This window comes from Podarcis gaigeae, assembly GCF_964106915.1.
Source record: "Podarcis gaigeae genome assembly, chromosome: 6".
Taxonomy (NCBI): domain Eukaryota; kingdom Metazoa; phylum Chordata; class Lepidosauria; order Squamata; family Lacertidae; genus Podarcis; species Podarcis gaigeae.
Genome location: NC_139682.1, coordinates 11,520,350 through 11,536,767, shown reverse-complemented (window position 1 = coordinate 11,536,767; position 16,418 = coordinate 11,520,350). Strand labels below are relative to the sequence as shown.

At 43.8% G+C, this 16,418-nt stretch overlaps 1 protein-coding gene across 7 annotated transcripts in view; it reads left to right on the top strand.

Moving 5' to 3' along the window:
• The window catches only part of CDH4 (cadherin 4), a 796,373-nt gene that overhangs the window by 301,473 nt on the left and 478,482 nt on the right, over positions 1 to 16,418 (top strand). The window lies entirely within an intron of this gene.

Genomic DNA, 16,418 nt, shown 5'->3' with positions numbered 1-16,418 from the left:
ATCTCCTCCAATTATATGCTGTTTTCTGTTCAGTTTTGCTCAGTAAGGTGTTGTCAGGATATCTTTTCTCTCTGGATTCCATCTGTGGCTTTGCTAGTAATGTGGACCCTCTAGGAACAGCACGGGGAATGAAAATGAAATTTTATTCTTTATAGAAAATAATATGCAGCCCACAAGTGTGAACCCTCATCTGTGGACTGTTAAGATATGAGCTGCACATTGCGAAGCTTCTACAAGGAAGAAGCACGGTAACTAATGTATGAAGAACACATGAGAGTAAAGTGCCTTTTATTTTTAAAATAGGCATTGTACATGTATGCACTGGTGACTTTCTGCTTTTATTTGTTGCTGAGAATGGCTTTAATGATTTGGAGCTTGTTTGATTCCATCCAGATTTTCAGTTTGCAAAAGTAATGCAGTGGCCTTTGTACTGGGAGGGAAAAGAAACCCAGAAACTAATTTCCAGGCATAACACACAATGGCAGCACTTCAAAAACCTTGAACAGCTAAATTAAAATATGGCTCCTTTCCCCCCACTCAGCATCGATTGATGTACACAATTTCCTAAACATCTGTTCAGCTGCTACCCTGTTAAATCTCACTTACCACCAATGTCTGCACATTAAAAGATGGATATACATTTAAAATACTCTAATTGAGTTTAAGCATTGTTTCATTGCCCAAATCATAGGATGAAGAGCACGAGACATGATTGTCTGTGGCAAATCAGCAGCCAAATTCCTAACACATTGTTTATATTTTCCATAAGCCCCCAATGGCTCCATTGTTGTTGGAGGATCATGAAGAGCTCAGGTACAGCAAAATGATAGGATTATGATAATTGCATATGCTGTGGGTTATAGCTTAAATCTAAAGTTGCAATCCTGTGTACATTTCGGATTAAGCATCATTGTTATCAGTTGGATTAAGACTATATATCAGGCTGCTATCAGGCTGAATGTGGGTAGTTTCATTCATGCCTCGTGTTTCCCCTGGTAGCATAGGAAATTCAGACAATTTCAGCAAGAGAAATGTATATACCTGTGGTTCAGATGACGTGTACTCAGATTGTGAACTCTATAAATTGTACACAAATGTTGGGCCCATGGAGGGATGGTCTGTTGATGCCTTTAGCACTGATAGCCAAAAATGGAAGGCCCATTTTTCACAGCCAATCACATACCTCTGATTAACTGGTTCTGAGCCAAACTACAGGGCATGACTGTTTCCACCTTGTCTTACTTAATGGTGTGTGTGTGTGTGTGTGTGTGTGTGAGAGAGAGAGAGAGAGAGAGAGAGAGAGAGAGAGAGAGAGAGGTCTTCCTTGTTTCGTTGAAGGCACATTGCAGTCCTCAATGCCCAGAAGTATTTTGGGTGTATAATTCCATTCATAAGCACAGCCGCCAATGATTAAGTGAGTGGGGAAATCTCATTAAGAAAGCATTTATCAACAAATGTGGGTCCACATGTGCCGTTTCTTAATTGCTGGGACAAATGTAGAGTAAATATGTGCTTTGATGTGCACATAGAGCTCGCCCTCCACCTGCTTCAGCGTTCCCGTAGATTGTGTGTGCATGCACATTTTGATACTAGCTTTCTTAATAGAACATGTTATCTCAGGTGTGCAGCCAGCAACATGCTGCAAACATTTGCATCGGCATTTGCTTATAAAATTGACACTGCTGCAAAGCCTATCTCCATACACAATACTCTCTTTGTGACAAAATGTGAAATGCTAGTAGCCTGCAGGATGTAAACAGCATGCCGGGGTCTCTAGGATGCTATGATCCAAATGTCCATGCATTCCAGATATGGGTCAGGATGATGCCATGCTTAAATCAACGCCCTCTAGTCTGCTTCAGAGATTACTTTTCTCCCTTTTGCTATGGGACAGGGACAGGAAGGTGTAAGTTCAAGACTATTATTGACTTGAGATTTATTGTTACTAGAGATACAGCCCTATCTCTCCATGTTTACTATAAAGCAAGTCCCACTGTGCTCACTTTGACTTATTCAGTAGTTAATGTGCCTAAGCCTATAGCCTAAGTAATGGCTGACCAGAGCTTCTGTCCTCAGCTTCTGTCCACTAGCAGCTGCTGCTACATGACTGCATAAAAACTAAGCATGCCACTAAAATATTAGAATGGCTGTCCTACATTGGAGGTTTTTAAGCAGAGGCTGGATGGCCATCTGCCAGGGATTCTTTAGTTGTGATTCCTGAAATGCAGGGGGTTGGGACCTCAGGGTCCCTTCCAACTCTACAATTCTATGGTTCTGTGGCACTTTTAGGTGCTGTTTCCATCTATTGATGGCAGGTTTCACAGGTTTAGCATTCCTTCCCCCACTCTCAGTGAAACAAAGATGGAAAGTTGCTTTCTGCTTCTTGGTGTGTACCAGTTTCAGCTGTGGCCTTTGCAACCCATGCATTGGAAATCTCACAATTGGATTACTGCACTGTGGGCCTACCCTTAACCGTCTTCTGGAATGCTACAGCCAAGGTATTAAATGGGAGATTCACACATTCTGTCTGTGCTTAGAGAGCTGCACTGGCAGCTAATTAGCCACCGGCCATAGGCAACATCTTGTTACTAGCACATAGAGACGGGAACAATTTGGGCCATGTTTACCTGAAAGACCACCTGCCCCTATATAGATCATGGGCATCATCTGAGGAGCTCTGAGTTGTGGCACTGCATTTTACAGACCATCGCATGGTGGTGATTTGTAGAAGTTTATTTCCTACTGTTGCCCACTCTTCCCCACTATTCCCACTCTTTTTTGGAATTGTCTTCCCTTTGTATCATCAGCTACCTGCTTCAGAAATCTTTGAAAAACATACATTTTTCACCTCGGGCTTTCCCTGATTGTTAAAGGTGGAACTTGTCCCTTTGTACAGTGTATTGCATCCTAGAACTTCTTTGTTGCTCTTTGGAAAAAAAATGTATGGATGGCTTCACTCCACAGGGATGCCCAAACAATTTTAACCCAGAGTTGTTGAGGTTTTTTAAGGATTGAAGTTGCTGAGCTTTTTTTAGGATTTTACCCCAGGACATACTGCCATGGGGACTGGATTAAATTGACGGGCGGGCCGGATTAGGCCCCCAAAACAGCCTTTGGACATGCCTGTAAGTTCTTGCGTTACGAATGCCTAAGGGTGTGCCTGCCCATTTCTACTGTGAACAAGATGTATGTTTGCATGTCCTGCACTGGTCAAAGATGGCCATATCTGATGGCTATTAGTGTCTTAAAGAAGCTATAAACTCCTATATGTGTTGCAAGAAAAGGATGTGAGCAAGAGAGTGACAAAGGTAAGCCTCTGCATCTGAACAAAAGGGGATGGGCAGCATTTGCGCACAATGGGAGCCGAGCATCACATTGGGGATTACAAAATGATGATGGAAAGGTAACCAGAAAGGAGAGGTTAACCCAAGTGAAAAGGGTCACTGAGATAAGAGAGTGGGCTGGGAGCCTTTGAGTGATAGTGCTAATGGATTTTGAAGAAGACATTTGGAGTACAATTCCAGGGGTTGGGGAGCCCAGCAACTGGCACGATGGAGCAGTTAGAGCTTTGGATCTTGCAGACCACTCTGTTTTGGTTCCAATATCCCATCTGTAAAATGGGTATATCTCTGAACATGGGCCATTGGACTGATGCAGCAGGCTCTTTTTACGTTCTTATTCTCTTATGGTGCCTTGCTCCTCAACACACGCAGAACAGCTTTAAAACATCTATTTAGGATGTATTGCCCTGGCTCTTATTAATGGAGTAGGAATTCAGGCTCTGGTGACTAAAATGAGATGCATTGATTGTGGAGAGTCGCATATCGAGCCCCGAGAAGCCAAAGGCTTGCACTGTTTTGAATATTTCGAATACTGGAAGCATTTCACGTGAAATGGTTACTGGCATTGAGGATGAAAGGAGGATTTGGGCTGAAACATTTCCAGCACATTTTAATCTTTTGAATCTTTGAACCTTACCATTATATAAGTACTTGATTTCATTTCGATGAACTTTGTGGTCTTTCTGTTACCAAAAACTATGGGTTGCGTTTGAGGGTGGAGTTGTCAGTCTGTTTATTTATTTACTTCCTTTCTAAATCACCACCCACGAGGCATCCCAAAACTTATTTGCAATAAAAAGGTAAATGACCCCTGGATGGTTAAGTCCACTCAAAGGTGACTATGGGGCTGCAGTGCTCATCTCGCTTCAGGCCAGCGTTTGTCTGCTAACAGCTTTCTGGGTCATGTGCCCAGGATGACTAAACCCAGTGGTATTTTTCTGGGGGGACGCGGAAGTACGCACACCCCTAAACGTTTTGTGAATCTAAGTTTGGCCTCATTGAGGGGCAGTGTTTCAATATGAGTAGGAAAATGAGAATACCCCTAAACATTTTTTTTTTTAGAAAAAAACACTGACTAAACTGCTTCTGGCTCCATGGAACACCGTGACGGAACCCAGAGTGCACGGAAACGCCATTTACCTTCCTGCCACAGCGGTACCTATTTATCTACTTGCGCTGGTGTGCTTTTGAACTGCTAGGTTAGCAGAAGCTGGGAGAGAGCAATGGGATCGGCAAGTTCAAGAGGCTCAGTGGTTTAGACTGCAGCGCCACCCAAAAGAGGCTCTGGCAATCCTGACTTCTACCCTGCAGCAACCTCAACCTGGCCTAGTTCGAAAGAAGGCTGTGCTGCAGTGAATGAGACCATTTTAGAAGCATAGAATGGTAGCACTGGGAGGGACTACAAGGGTCATCTAGTCCAACCCCCTGCCCCAACTCGAACCCATGGCCCTGAGATTAAGAGTCTCATGCTTACCAACTGAGCTATCCCTATTTGCTGTATAATAGCATATATAAGGCAGTTACTAGATGGTTGGCCATCTAGTCCAACCCCCTGCAATGCAGGATTCTCAGCTAAAGCATCCATGACAGATGGATTTCAGCAACGCCTTGTGTAATGCCAAAATTGGGTGCCCCCTGCCACTCATGCTCCATTCTAAATAATCATGGTGATGTCCCCTGCGGCACCCTTGAGTCTCCGCACTCAGTGCAACCAAACTAGTCGTGCTCCCCTAAATCTGCCTCTGCAACAGTTCAAAACTCCGGGGAGTTTTGAAATTTGCTCATGTCATTTCCCATCAAAGCAGATGATTGTGCACCCTCCCCTCCCCCCAAAACCATTTCCCTTTGTTGCATTCAGTAAACATATTGGGATTTGGGAAGAGAATGCGCACTTCAGAACTCTTCCCTTTGACTTGACATTTACAGGTCCAGGCAGTCAGTGAGAGTTGTTCCAGTTGGCAGAAGACAAGGCAGGGAGAGGTTTGCCCAAGGCGATGCACTGAGTAGTCAGCCACATCCTGGATAACCACAAAGGAGTTCCTTGGCTCTGAGTTCCTTCTACAGTCCACTATTCAGTTAGCTTGACCATGCATGGCGTTTGCATAGGAACTTTCTCAACTAGAAAATCTCATCTCTATCCATCTCCAGGGGGCAGAAAAATCCATCTCCCATCATTTCCCTACCAAATCCTCCAGTGTGTGCTGGATTTGCTAATTCCAAATGTTATCACGTCATGTGTGCTCTGTTTTTATTTTCGGGAGCAGCTAGCCGGTCACGCGGCTCAGTTGGTCATTCATGCGGCACCTGTAAAGCCCGTTGGTACGGAACAGATCGTGGTCTTTGGATGTTGTTTTAGAGACTCCTGTGCATTGTTCCATTAATATGAGACTAGGGCTGGCTTGGGGGCATCTGTTGATACACAGAACTCCCCATGCCAATAAAGAGATGATTTAGATGGCGCAGGTGAGCATGCCCGTATGTTTGATCAAGCAAACACAAGCACAATATATTCTTCAAAGGCAGCTCCTGTTAAAACAATACGGTGTAGCGGAAAATTATTTAGCTTTGTAGCGGCAAATGTCCCCAGCTCTCCTGAAGCGTCGCATCACTTCCATCCTAAAATAAAAATGACAACTCGGAGTTTAGAATAAAATAAGTTAAAACACTTAAAACTAGTTAAAAGCATCTAAAAGCAATAAACACACCAAAAACTAATTCAAGAATATTGTTTTTTTATCTATGTCATTTTAAATTGTTATTTATATTAATGTTGTATTTTTAGTTTTAGATTTTATGATTTGTGTGGAAAGGATGGGTCTGTATGGATAAGCCGACCAACACAGAAAAGTGTTCAGCAGGCATCTCAGAGTAAAGGATTGTGTACACCTACTATCTGCAAGCAAGTACAGGTGCCGCCACACCTTTAATTAATCACAAATGTGTTTCAAGAAGGTCTACACAGGGCAGATTTGGTGGTGTCAACATGTGGAGAATAGATTGTGCTGGACAAGTCAGATACGTTCTGTTGGACAAGTATAGATTATCAACTCCATATTCTTTGATATTTCATTCCAAGGGAAAATACATAACCTGTAAGATTGGGGGAAATGCCAGCATTCCATTTTTCAGCTTTTTATATTTATTTTGGGAAACTACAGGAGATGAGGAATTGGGTGTGGTTTTGCTCAGTTTTGTGTGATGCATCTATTTTTACAGAAAAGTAAACCCTCATTTTGCTTAGTGGCTCTTGTACTGTCTGCTATGGATAATTTGCAACATAATCCTATGTATGGCTACTCAAAGTAAGTCCTCTGAGTTCAATGAGATGTGCTCCCAGGTAAGTGTGTAAGACATTGCAGCCTAACAAACAGCCTCATGTTCAGTGCTGCTCAGGAATCCTTGGAAACCTGAGAAAGTCAGTGCAGCTTTGAAAGGTTCAGAACTCCATCTTGATTCAAAATGGCACCCAACCATGCCCAAAAATAGACATGCTGCTCAATCTCAGGAACCATCATGTAAGATTTGGTTACGACATATTAACAAGTGTTCTATTGCATAGTGAACAGAAAAACAGCTTCCAAATAGACAGTTAGTTGGATGGATGGATAGACAAACAGACAGACAGATGATAATAATGATGACCAGGGACATGAAATTCAGATGAAATGCAGTAGTTTTAAGTCTTCGCTCCAGCCAAGAATTTCTTGGAAGTTCAGTAAAGCTTAATTAAAGCATTTGTCCTCTTAATTTTCACAGCTCTGCTTTTCTGCACTTTTAACCTCCTGCTGCTCTGACAATACGAAATGTCAAAAGAGAGATACAGTTTTTACACAATTTTAAACTCAGCTGGAAGGCAAAGATGCCTTGGGAAACACACACACACTGAAACACACACACACACATATACAGAGAGAGAGGGTGCCCCCCCACACTGGCTGGCTTTGCAGAATAATTCCCATGGATATATACTTGCAAAAATATTTTATTTGTGTGAGTCGTCATGCAAGTTGCTGAAATACACTCCTACAAATTGATTTCTGGTTCTTTGGTTGGCATTTTAATCTTCAGCTGATAGGATTGTGTTTGATCCAATTGTGAAGCTGGCCCCTCCTGTTGAAACATTTTCATTTACTGAAATGCTTTGTCAAACCATCCTGCGGATATCTCGTGTGTGTGTGTGTGTGTGTGTGTGTGTGTGTGAATGAACACACTGGAACTGTCTCTTAGCACTTTGCCTCCAACACATCGTAATTGCAGGTACCACTCAATAACTTGAATGTGTGAAACTTTTACCAATTTGAGGTGTAATTTAGTGACAACTCTATTTTTCAGATCCCCGCTGTGATCAATGACGAGCTAGGCTTATATTCATGCTTCTGAGCTCTCTGTGTGTACTCCTAGCTAGCTTAGAGAATCTTCCCTGAATAATGAACGGTGGCCGATAAAAAGGAAGAAAAGTATCCCATTCAATATGTACTTCATTGAAGGACAAAGCCACAGAATGAGCTGGGGTGAGATGAAGGTGGTTTGTCATGAGTCAGACTGTTGGTCCACCCAACGAAGTATGATTTATATGATTGGCTGTGCCTCTTAAAGGTTTCTGCTAGAGGCTATTCCAGCCACTGCAACTGAAGATACCAGAGAGAGAACCTGAGGCCTTCTCAATGCAAAGAAAGTGCTCTGTAACTTAAGATTTAGACCTCCACTTTCATTTTATTAAGGTCTGTTGCAGACAGACAACCTACAAGCCCATTTGTTGTTGTTGTTGTTTAGTCGTTTAGTCATGTCCGACTCTTCGTGACCCCATGGACCAGAGCACTCCAGGCACTCCTGTCTTCCACTGCCTCCTGCAGTTTGGTCAAACTCATGTTAGTAGCTTCAAGAACACTGTTCAACCACCGAGTCCTCTGTCGTCCCCTTCTCCTTGTGCCCATTATGTAGGATTTATTAGTTTCTTGGTAGAAGCTGGGATTCTTCAGAATTTGAAAGATGCCTTTGATCCTGTGGTTGCTCAAGTTTTCATTCAGTTTTCTTCTACCCTAGTTTGCTCACTCAAAAATTGTTGGAGGAGAAGCAAGAGTTGTTGGACATGGATTTCCTTGAACATCTATGATCATGTCATTCTACATGATCTCATTTTAATTTTAATTTTTTACTGTTGTTGCTAGCAGGATTCTGTTGCTTTCCGGATATGCTTCTTGCATATTTTGTCTTCCTGGTATTGATACTAATCTTTGTCGTTTGTCAGGTGATGCACTATGAATTCCAGGCTTTGCATATGTTAAATTGCTTAGGTGGTGCTTCGCAATGTATGATTTCCCCATCTGTTGCCGCCATTTGGCACTTTGTGCATGGGCGCCTCAACTCCGAAATGTTGTGATGCTGATTTTCTACATTTTGAGTGCCAGGTGGAAGGAAGCCATTCCTCTAAGGATGGGCACGAGCCATGGAAGAGGCACTAAATAATCCAGAATGGGTTGAAATCTTTGGGTTTTAGGGAGTTGTTAAGTCATTAGTCAGGTACTGAAAGCTATCTGTATGTCAGCAAATCAATCTTGATCTTTATGGAAAACTATTTGGATACTGTGTTGTGTGATTGTGTGCCTTCCACGCTGATAAACGGAGCACATTTCTTATAATTAGGCACATTCTTTTTCTGTCTGCACCACTTATCCCATGAGTACATATGTCTGCTTTTGTAGGCAAACTTGTCATTCTGTATCCGTTTTCTTCCCATCTGTGCATTACGGTACTTCTTTCTTTTTTTACCAAAGACCTACAACCATCATCTCTTTACTCAAGTAGATCCTTGTCATTTTCAGTTCCCTAGTATACCTATGCAAACAGGGTAGAGACCCCAGTATTCCTGTTTAGATGTAGTTTTGTTGGTCCACAACTTGCCTGCAAATAATGTGTGTGTGTGTGTGAGAGAGAGAGAGGGGGGGAGGGGGGAGGGAGAGAGAGAGAGAGAGAGAGAGAGAGAGAGAGAGAGAGAGAGAGAGAGAGAGATTGAGATTCAGTGCTTGTGTTTATTGGACAGTATTCTACTGTTGTTGTTTAATCGTTTAGTCGTGTCCGACTCTTCGTGTCCCCCTGGACCAGAGCACGCCAGGCACTCCTGTCTTCCACTGCCTCCCGCAGTCTGGCCAGACTCATGTTTGTAGCTTCGAGAACACTGTCCAACCATCTCGTCCTTTGTCGTCCCCTTCTTCTTGTGCCCTCAATCTTTCCCAACATCAGGGTCTTTTCCAGGGAGTCTTCTCTTCTCATGAGGTGGCCAGAGTATTGGAGCCTCAGCTTCATGATCTGTCCTTCCAGTGAGCACTCAGGGCTAATTTCCTTAAGAATGGATATGTTTGAACTTCTTGCAGTCCATGGGACTCTCAAGAGTCTCCTCCAGCACCATAATTCAAAAGCATCAATTCTTCGATGATCAGCCTTCTTTATGGTCCAGCTCTCACTTCCATACATCACTACTGGGAAAACCATGGCTTTAACTATATGGGCCTTAGTATTCTACTAACATGCCACAAAGATTTCTGCTTGCTCAATGGGAGTTCTGCTCTCTCTCCTTTGCACTTGCTCTGTGCCTTCCCCAAATCTGCTCCAGATTTGAGGAGGAGGAGATGAGAAGAACAGAGGGAGTCCAAGCAGTAATCCTAGGCCCTGGATTTTGGTTGAATCTGGTGCATAGCCCTAGTAATTGCTGTTAGTACTGCCTGTACCGCAAGATGCAGCCTGACTTAAAGGGACCCAGTCTTTTTCATAAACTATCTACTGTGATGGAGTGGTGGAAACTCAGGTCTTCAAGGGTTTTGCACAGGGGAATCCTCGGAATCAGAGGAGGGCAGTGCAACATTTCTACGATGGGTAGGCATACCTCTGGGGCTGGCTTTCCATCTCCTTCCTCTTCAGGTCTAGAGTCCTCAGTCTCCATGAAAAGGAATCCAGCTGCTGGTCTCTGACACAAGCCCTGGTTCAAATGGGCTTGTGAAAGAAGCCCCACATAGTGATGAGCTCTGGATGATTGTGGTAGCTACCAGTCCCAGCAACTACTAACATAGCCTGCAGAGTCCCCATTCAGCTCTTTCTCTCAGTGCTGCCTGCTCACTTGCATTCCCTCTGGCTGTACTCAGCATTTTTCATAGAACTTCATCTCCCTTGCTCCTAATTCAAGAAAAAGCCAGACATAGCAGGAGGAGTGGTGGGCAAGGATGCTAAGGGCCCCGAGTGCAGGACGGAAGTGTTTCCTGCATGTTGTACCTGTTGCACAGCTACAATCATCCAGTGTTTTGTGAACTTGGCCTTATGCAGTCCCCCCCCCCCCAAAAAAAGCAAGGAAAATATTGAGATTCCTGAACAGGTAAAAATAATCTGCAGATCTCTGATGGCATCAACAAGGACTTCAGTGAGATGAGAACTTTTCATGTGTGGTTCACACATCTGAGGCCACGTGGCAGAGAACATGAACCTAACTTTACAAATTCCTTCTGCCAGTTGTCAGGGCACAGGATTAGGAAAAATTGTCATTTTTGGTATGTGTTTATTTATTAATTTTTATCCCACCCTTTCTCCCAAACAGTGTGACCATTTCATAGTTGGCCCATTTCCATCAAATTGCTTTTAGTGCACAGTCGTACCTTGGTACTCATACGTTTTGGCTCCCAAACGCCGCAACCCCAGAAGTAAGTGTTATGTTACGAATGTTTTTTTGGAAACCGAACTTCTGACGCGGCTTCCAGTTGAGTGCAAGAAGCTCCTGCAGCCAATCGGAAGCCACGCCTTGGTTTCTGAATGTTTTCAGAAGTTGAATGGACTCCCGGAATAGATGACTTTCGAGAACCAAGGTAACCTATCTGTCATTTCACAGCTTTTTTCATCCAGAGTTGATGGGGTACTAATCATAAATGTACACCTATATTTTAAGAGGGTAAAGTCTATAAACAGCAAGAAGTTCACCACTCTTCCTCCCCACCTTCTACCCCCAGGAAAATATAGGGCTCAGCCATACTTCTGTTTGCCCCACTGCATTCCCCAGCCCCCAGGAAACCCTTGTTTTTTAGCGCTGAATTAGAGCAAACAGTTTTCCACAAAATGCCATTTGTTCCGAATTATCCAGCCTTTTAACAGAGGATGTTCATGGGAGTAGAAAGGAATATTCTTCCCAAGGCTTTCGGAGACCCAGAAGAATGCAACAATGGCTTGTACACAGAAACCACTCTAAATGGTTTCCTAATTTGACAGTCGCTGTCTAGGGCTTAAGTGAAAAGAACTGCAAAAGACTAATTTCCATTTCTGGAAAAAAGGCTGCTTGAATTGGCCACTTGAAAAACAGCATCTTGCTTAAGATTAAAGTACTGGTTTTGCAACAGAAAATGGAACTGATGCTTGCAAATGTCCTCAATGAAAAGGTGCCAGAACTATTTATAGAAATGAAATGAGAATCTTGATTCCTTCCAAGTCAAATGACCTGTTATTATTTATGAGAAGTGTTATGAAAGTGGGTTTCTGCAAACAAAGTTGTGTAGAGTTCTTTAGCCCTGCGTAGTACGCTTGTTTCTGTGGTGTCTGGAGCCGAAGGGAGAGTTGCTGACAGCACCAAGTTCTTCTAATACCGTGGTTCATGATGCGGCAATTCTAGGAGACATAAAAGTAGTTAAAACTGATAAAGGTGACTGAGGAAGTTTCATAAGTGTGTCTCAAGGGTCTCTTAAAGGAAAACGGCAAGCCACAATGACTGTTGAGCTGTGATGTTCTTCATCAGGAGAGATTACAAACAATAGGATAGAGAATATCAGGTCTTCTTGAAACAAGGATGGGAACTTGCAGACTTCAAGATCGTGTTGAGCCCCCAAATCCCATTGACCTCAGCTAGGGACAGGTGAATATATCCATTTCAGTTTCTCCCCCCCCCCCCAATCTTAAGTTCAGTACTCCACATTTCCACATCAGTTTGCTATTTTCATTTTTTAAAAAAATCATAAAAAATCATCTTTTTTTCTTATGTCCTATAACATGTACATGCTTGTATGAAATTTTGCTGAATATACACATTTTTGCAGAGCACTTCTCGCTAATATAATGAATTCCAATGAGTTTTCCCCCACTAACTCATGCACCTTTATGCACAACTTATTCTATGAGATGAATTGCTTGCCTGGTGAGTTACAACATTACAACATTCGGAAAGTGCGGATTTTGGAGGATGTCTGCATTGCAGTTCTCGCATTGATTTAAATGGTGCAAATTAGGTAGATGAACCATTAAATGAGAACAAAATTGAATTTATCCCCCATCCCTAGCCCCAATCAGCATGGCCAGCCATCTTGGATCGTGGAAGTTGTAGTCCAACAACAAGGTTGGAAAATCCCCATCCCTGTCTTGAGACGTGGGGTAGGATTGCACACCACACGCATACACATGCATCAAAAGCCTGATGACCTCTTGTTAAGAGAACACAGTGGAGCCCCCACAGTGGGGGGATTTGGGGCAGAGAAATAGGAAAGTGGGAAGAACAAGAACAAGAACAGGAGTTTGGATTTGATATCCCACTTTATCACTACCCTAAGGAGTCTCAAAAGCAGCTAACAATCTCCTTTCCCTTCCTCCACCACAACAAACACTCTGTGAGGTGAGTGAGGCTGAGAGACTTCAGAGAAGTGTGACTTGCCCAAGGTCACCCAACAGCTGCATGTGGAGGAGCAGGGACGCGAACCCAGTTCACCAGATTACGAGTCTACCGCTCTTAACCACAACACCACGCTGGCTCTTGGCCCTTCCTTCCCCTCCAACCCCTTTTCCACTCAATTCTGCATGATTTGCAATGGATGTTTTAAGTCAGGGGTCAGCAAACTTTTTCAGCAGAGGGCCGGTCCACTGTCCCTCAGACCTTGTGAGGGGCTGGACTATATTTTTTTGGGGGAGGGGGGAATGAACAAATTCCTTTGCCCCACAAATAACCCAGAGGTGCATTTTAAATAAAGGCATACATTCTACTCATCCAAAAACACCAGGCAGCCCCCACAAATAACCCAGAGATGCATTTTAGATAAAAGGACACATTGTACTCATGTAAAAACACGCTGATTCCCGGACCGTCCGTGGACCAGATTTAGAAGGCGATTGGGCCGGATCCGGCCCCTGGGCCTTAGTTTGCCTACCCATGTTTTAAGTATATCATTGTGCTTGGAGCACTATGTGGTGAAGCAGAAGGTAGTTGCCATGGAGGAGCAATCAGCATGGAGAGGCTTAAACTTCCTAACACTTCTCTACCACGCAGGCTGCTTCCCCCAGGCCTGGCTCCAGGTTTGAATAGATCCTGGCAATAGTCACTGGTGCCCTTTGGGACAGGCAGAGTAGAAGCCCAACAGTAGATAGGAGCCAATGACAGGTGAAGCCAATCAATTCTTGTTTAGTCCCCATCCTTCTCCCTGCTGAGTTCTACAGAGACTGGGGAGGAGGAAGCTGAAAGTCAGTGCCAACCCCTTGGTCTGGTTTTTAAGTAAGAAGGCAGGCAGGTGACCCTGTTTGCCTCTTTCTCTGTTCATGAGCCTTAGTGGGCTTATCTGGCAGTGGTGGTGGGCAGCAGCACTCCAAACAGAATTGGTGGCCAGGGGCCGCCATGTTGATTGCAGTGCAATCAGGATTCTAAATCATGAAGGGAGCCTCCACAAATATTGTGGTGTCCCTCCTGCAAACTTTCATGCTGCGATGCAAGATTTCAGTGACTGCAGGCTGTGAGGCTAACAAGAGCATCCCAGTTACAGATAGGTAGCCGTGTTGGTCTGCCATAGTCAAAACAAAAAAAAAAAATCCTTCCAGTAGCACCTTAAAGACCAACTAAGTCAGTTCTTGGTATGAGCTTTCGTGTGCATGCACACTTCTTCAGATACGGTCTCCCTCATATGCAAGAACTGAATGAACTGTTCTTAGTTTGTGACCTTTAATGCATGAAGAGGCTTGCGTGTTTGCACGTTTCTGTGCGCAAAACTCATGCACAAATACTAGCCTTGCACATGTTAAGCTAGCATGCCAGGAAGGAAGGGCTCAGTCTAGCCTTTCCCCCAAAAGGGTGTGTTTTCTATGTGCAGGGAAGCACTTGATTGTGCTCATCTTACAAAGTGATTCAGCCCAGGAAGAGCTTTACCCTTTGACTGTGCATAACCTGGCCTTATATGTCTTGCTATGCTGGCTCAGTTGTACTGAGGCAAGTGATGTGTACTTTTATTTCTTCTAAACATACACAGAAAGGGTGTGCACCTTGATTTTATTTAAGTTTGCTTTGGGGTATTTTGGAGCACCGGTTGGAAGGCTGTAAAGTGACTCATAAAATTATTTTGTAAATACAATTAAAGTGCTTCCACCTTTGCAAGTTGCACACACGTGCTCTATGCAGTTCTTGAAAGCTGAGCTATGTATCCACCTACCCACCCCACACGTATACCTGTGCCTTGTTCCTGTGGGGAAATGGTTGTAACAAGATCTCATTGTTTGCTGGATTCCCACCTTTATGTAGACATCTACTCACGTCCCAATCTCTGGCCAGTTCCAGAGCTGGGACGGAATGTTTATTGGCCACAAAGAAAGACAAGATACCAAAACCAAAGGGACAAGAGCAGGTAGTATTGTTTGCAATAACAGCTGTTACCCTGTGTCAGAAGGGATTTTTTATTTTGGACGGTAACACAGCTGTCTGTTATGGAGATAACTTGACATTTTATTTGTTTTCGGTGGCACTGGGATTGTTACATCCTTTTGGTCCTGACAATAATGTGTTGTCTGAAGATAAGCTTGGGTGGAGAAAATAGCACAAACTGCGCCTGCACCTTGAGTTCAGGTTTCCCTTTGGACCCATTGCAGTTGAACCACGAGTCCTTTACGCATACACTTTCTGGCACTTTCAGCGACATCCAAAGCCATTAAACGAGAGAGCAGAAAATACAAAGCTGGCTAATGATGGGGTTGGGGAGGCTAGCTGGAGATCTATGAGCCGTTCCATGCTCAGCCTCTATCAGGTTCAGATAATCTTGTATCAATTTCCTTTCCCTGAATACGCAGGAGCTGTGTCTTAATTGCAGCCTCCTTATGGGTGAGAGATAGCTGGGGTTGGTGATTGATTGGGACTTCCACCATGAGCCAAAAAACAAATGCAGGATTGTCAGCAGGAGCAAACTCAGGCCAATTAGTTCCCACTGCTATTGGCACAGCTATGGGAAATCCATTTTTTATCAGCAAGACTGCAGCTTGCATCAGTAGGTCTCCATTTCTCATAAGCAGATCATTGACTTTATTTTTTATTTTTTTAATTACCACCGCTATCCGTAGACTTAAGATTCCTCTCTTTTTTCCCCTTCTCATTTTCTAGCATAGTGTGTATACTAAATCCAAGAGGGCACATCACAAACTGTCACAGCGCCAACGCTAATATTTTCATTCATAATATTGTGTTAAGTGTCAGCAGAAACAGCAAATGCATTTTTATTGGCATGTCTCACTGTTGTGGGATTGCTCTCAAGAATCCATAATTTTACAAGAAGCTGTTTTCTCCTGAGTCAGGCAGAGGCTCCATCGAGTCCAGCACAGCCAACCCTGTCTGGAAGAAGTCTTGCCAAAATCTCCAGAGAAGATCTTTCCTCGACCCACTGCCAAAGATCCAGGAATAGGAGTGCCATTGTTTGAACATCTAACCCCTCTACAGAATACATTCTTCCACCACAGACCTTGTTGGCTTTCCCTAAGTCCCTGTTTTGTTTATGGGCCTTGTGTTCACGAGACTCAGTCAAAGGCCAGTATACCAAGAGCAGCTTAGGCTCATGTTGTGCTTGCTTTTAAATAAAAAGGTAAAGGTACCCCTGCCCGTACGGGCCAGTCTTGACATACTCTGGGGTTGTGCGCCCATCTCACTTAAGAGGCCAGGGGCCAGCGCTGTCCGAAGACACTTCCGGGTCACGTGGCCAGCGTGACATCGCTGCTCTGGCGAGCCAGAGCCGCACACGGAAACGCCGTTTACCTTCCCGCTGGTAAGCGGTCCCTATTTATCTACTTGCACCTGGGGGTGCTTTCGAACTGCTAGGTTGG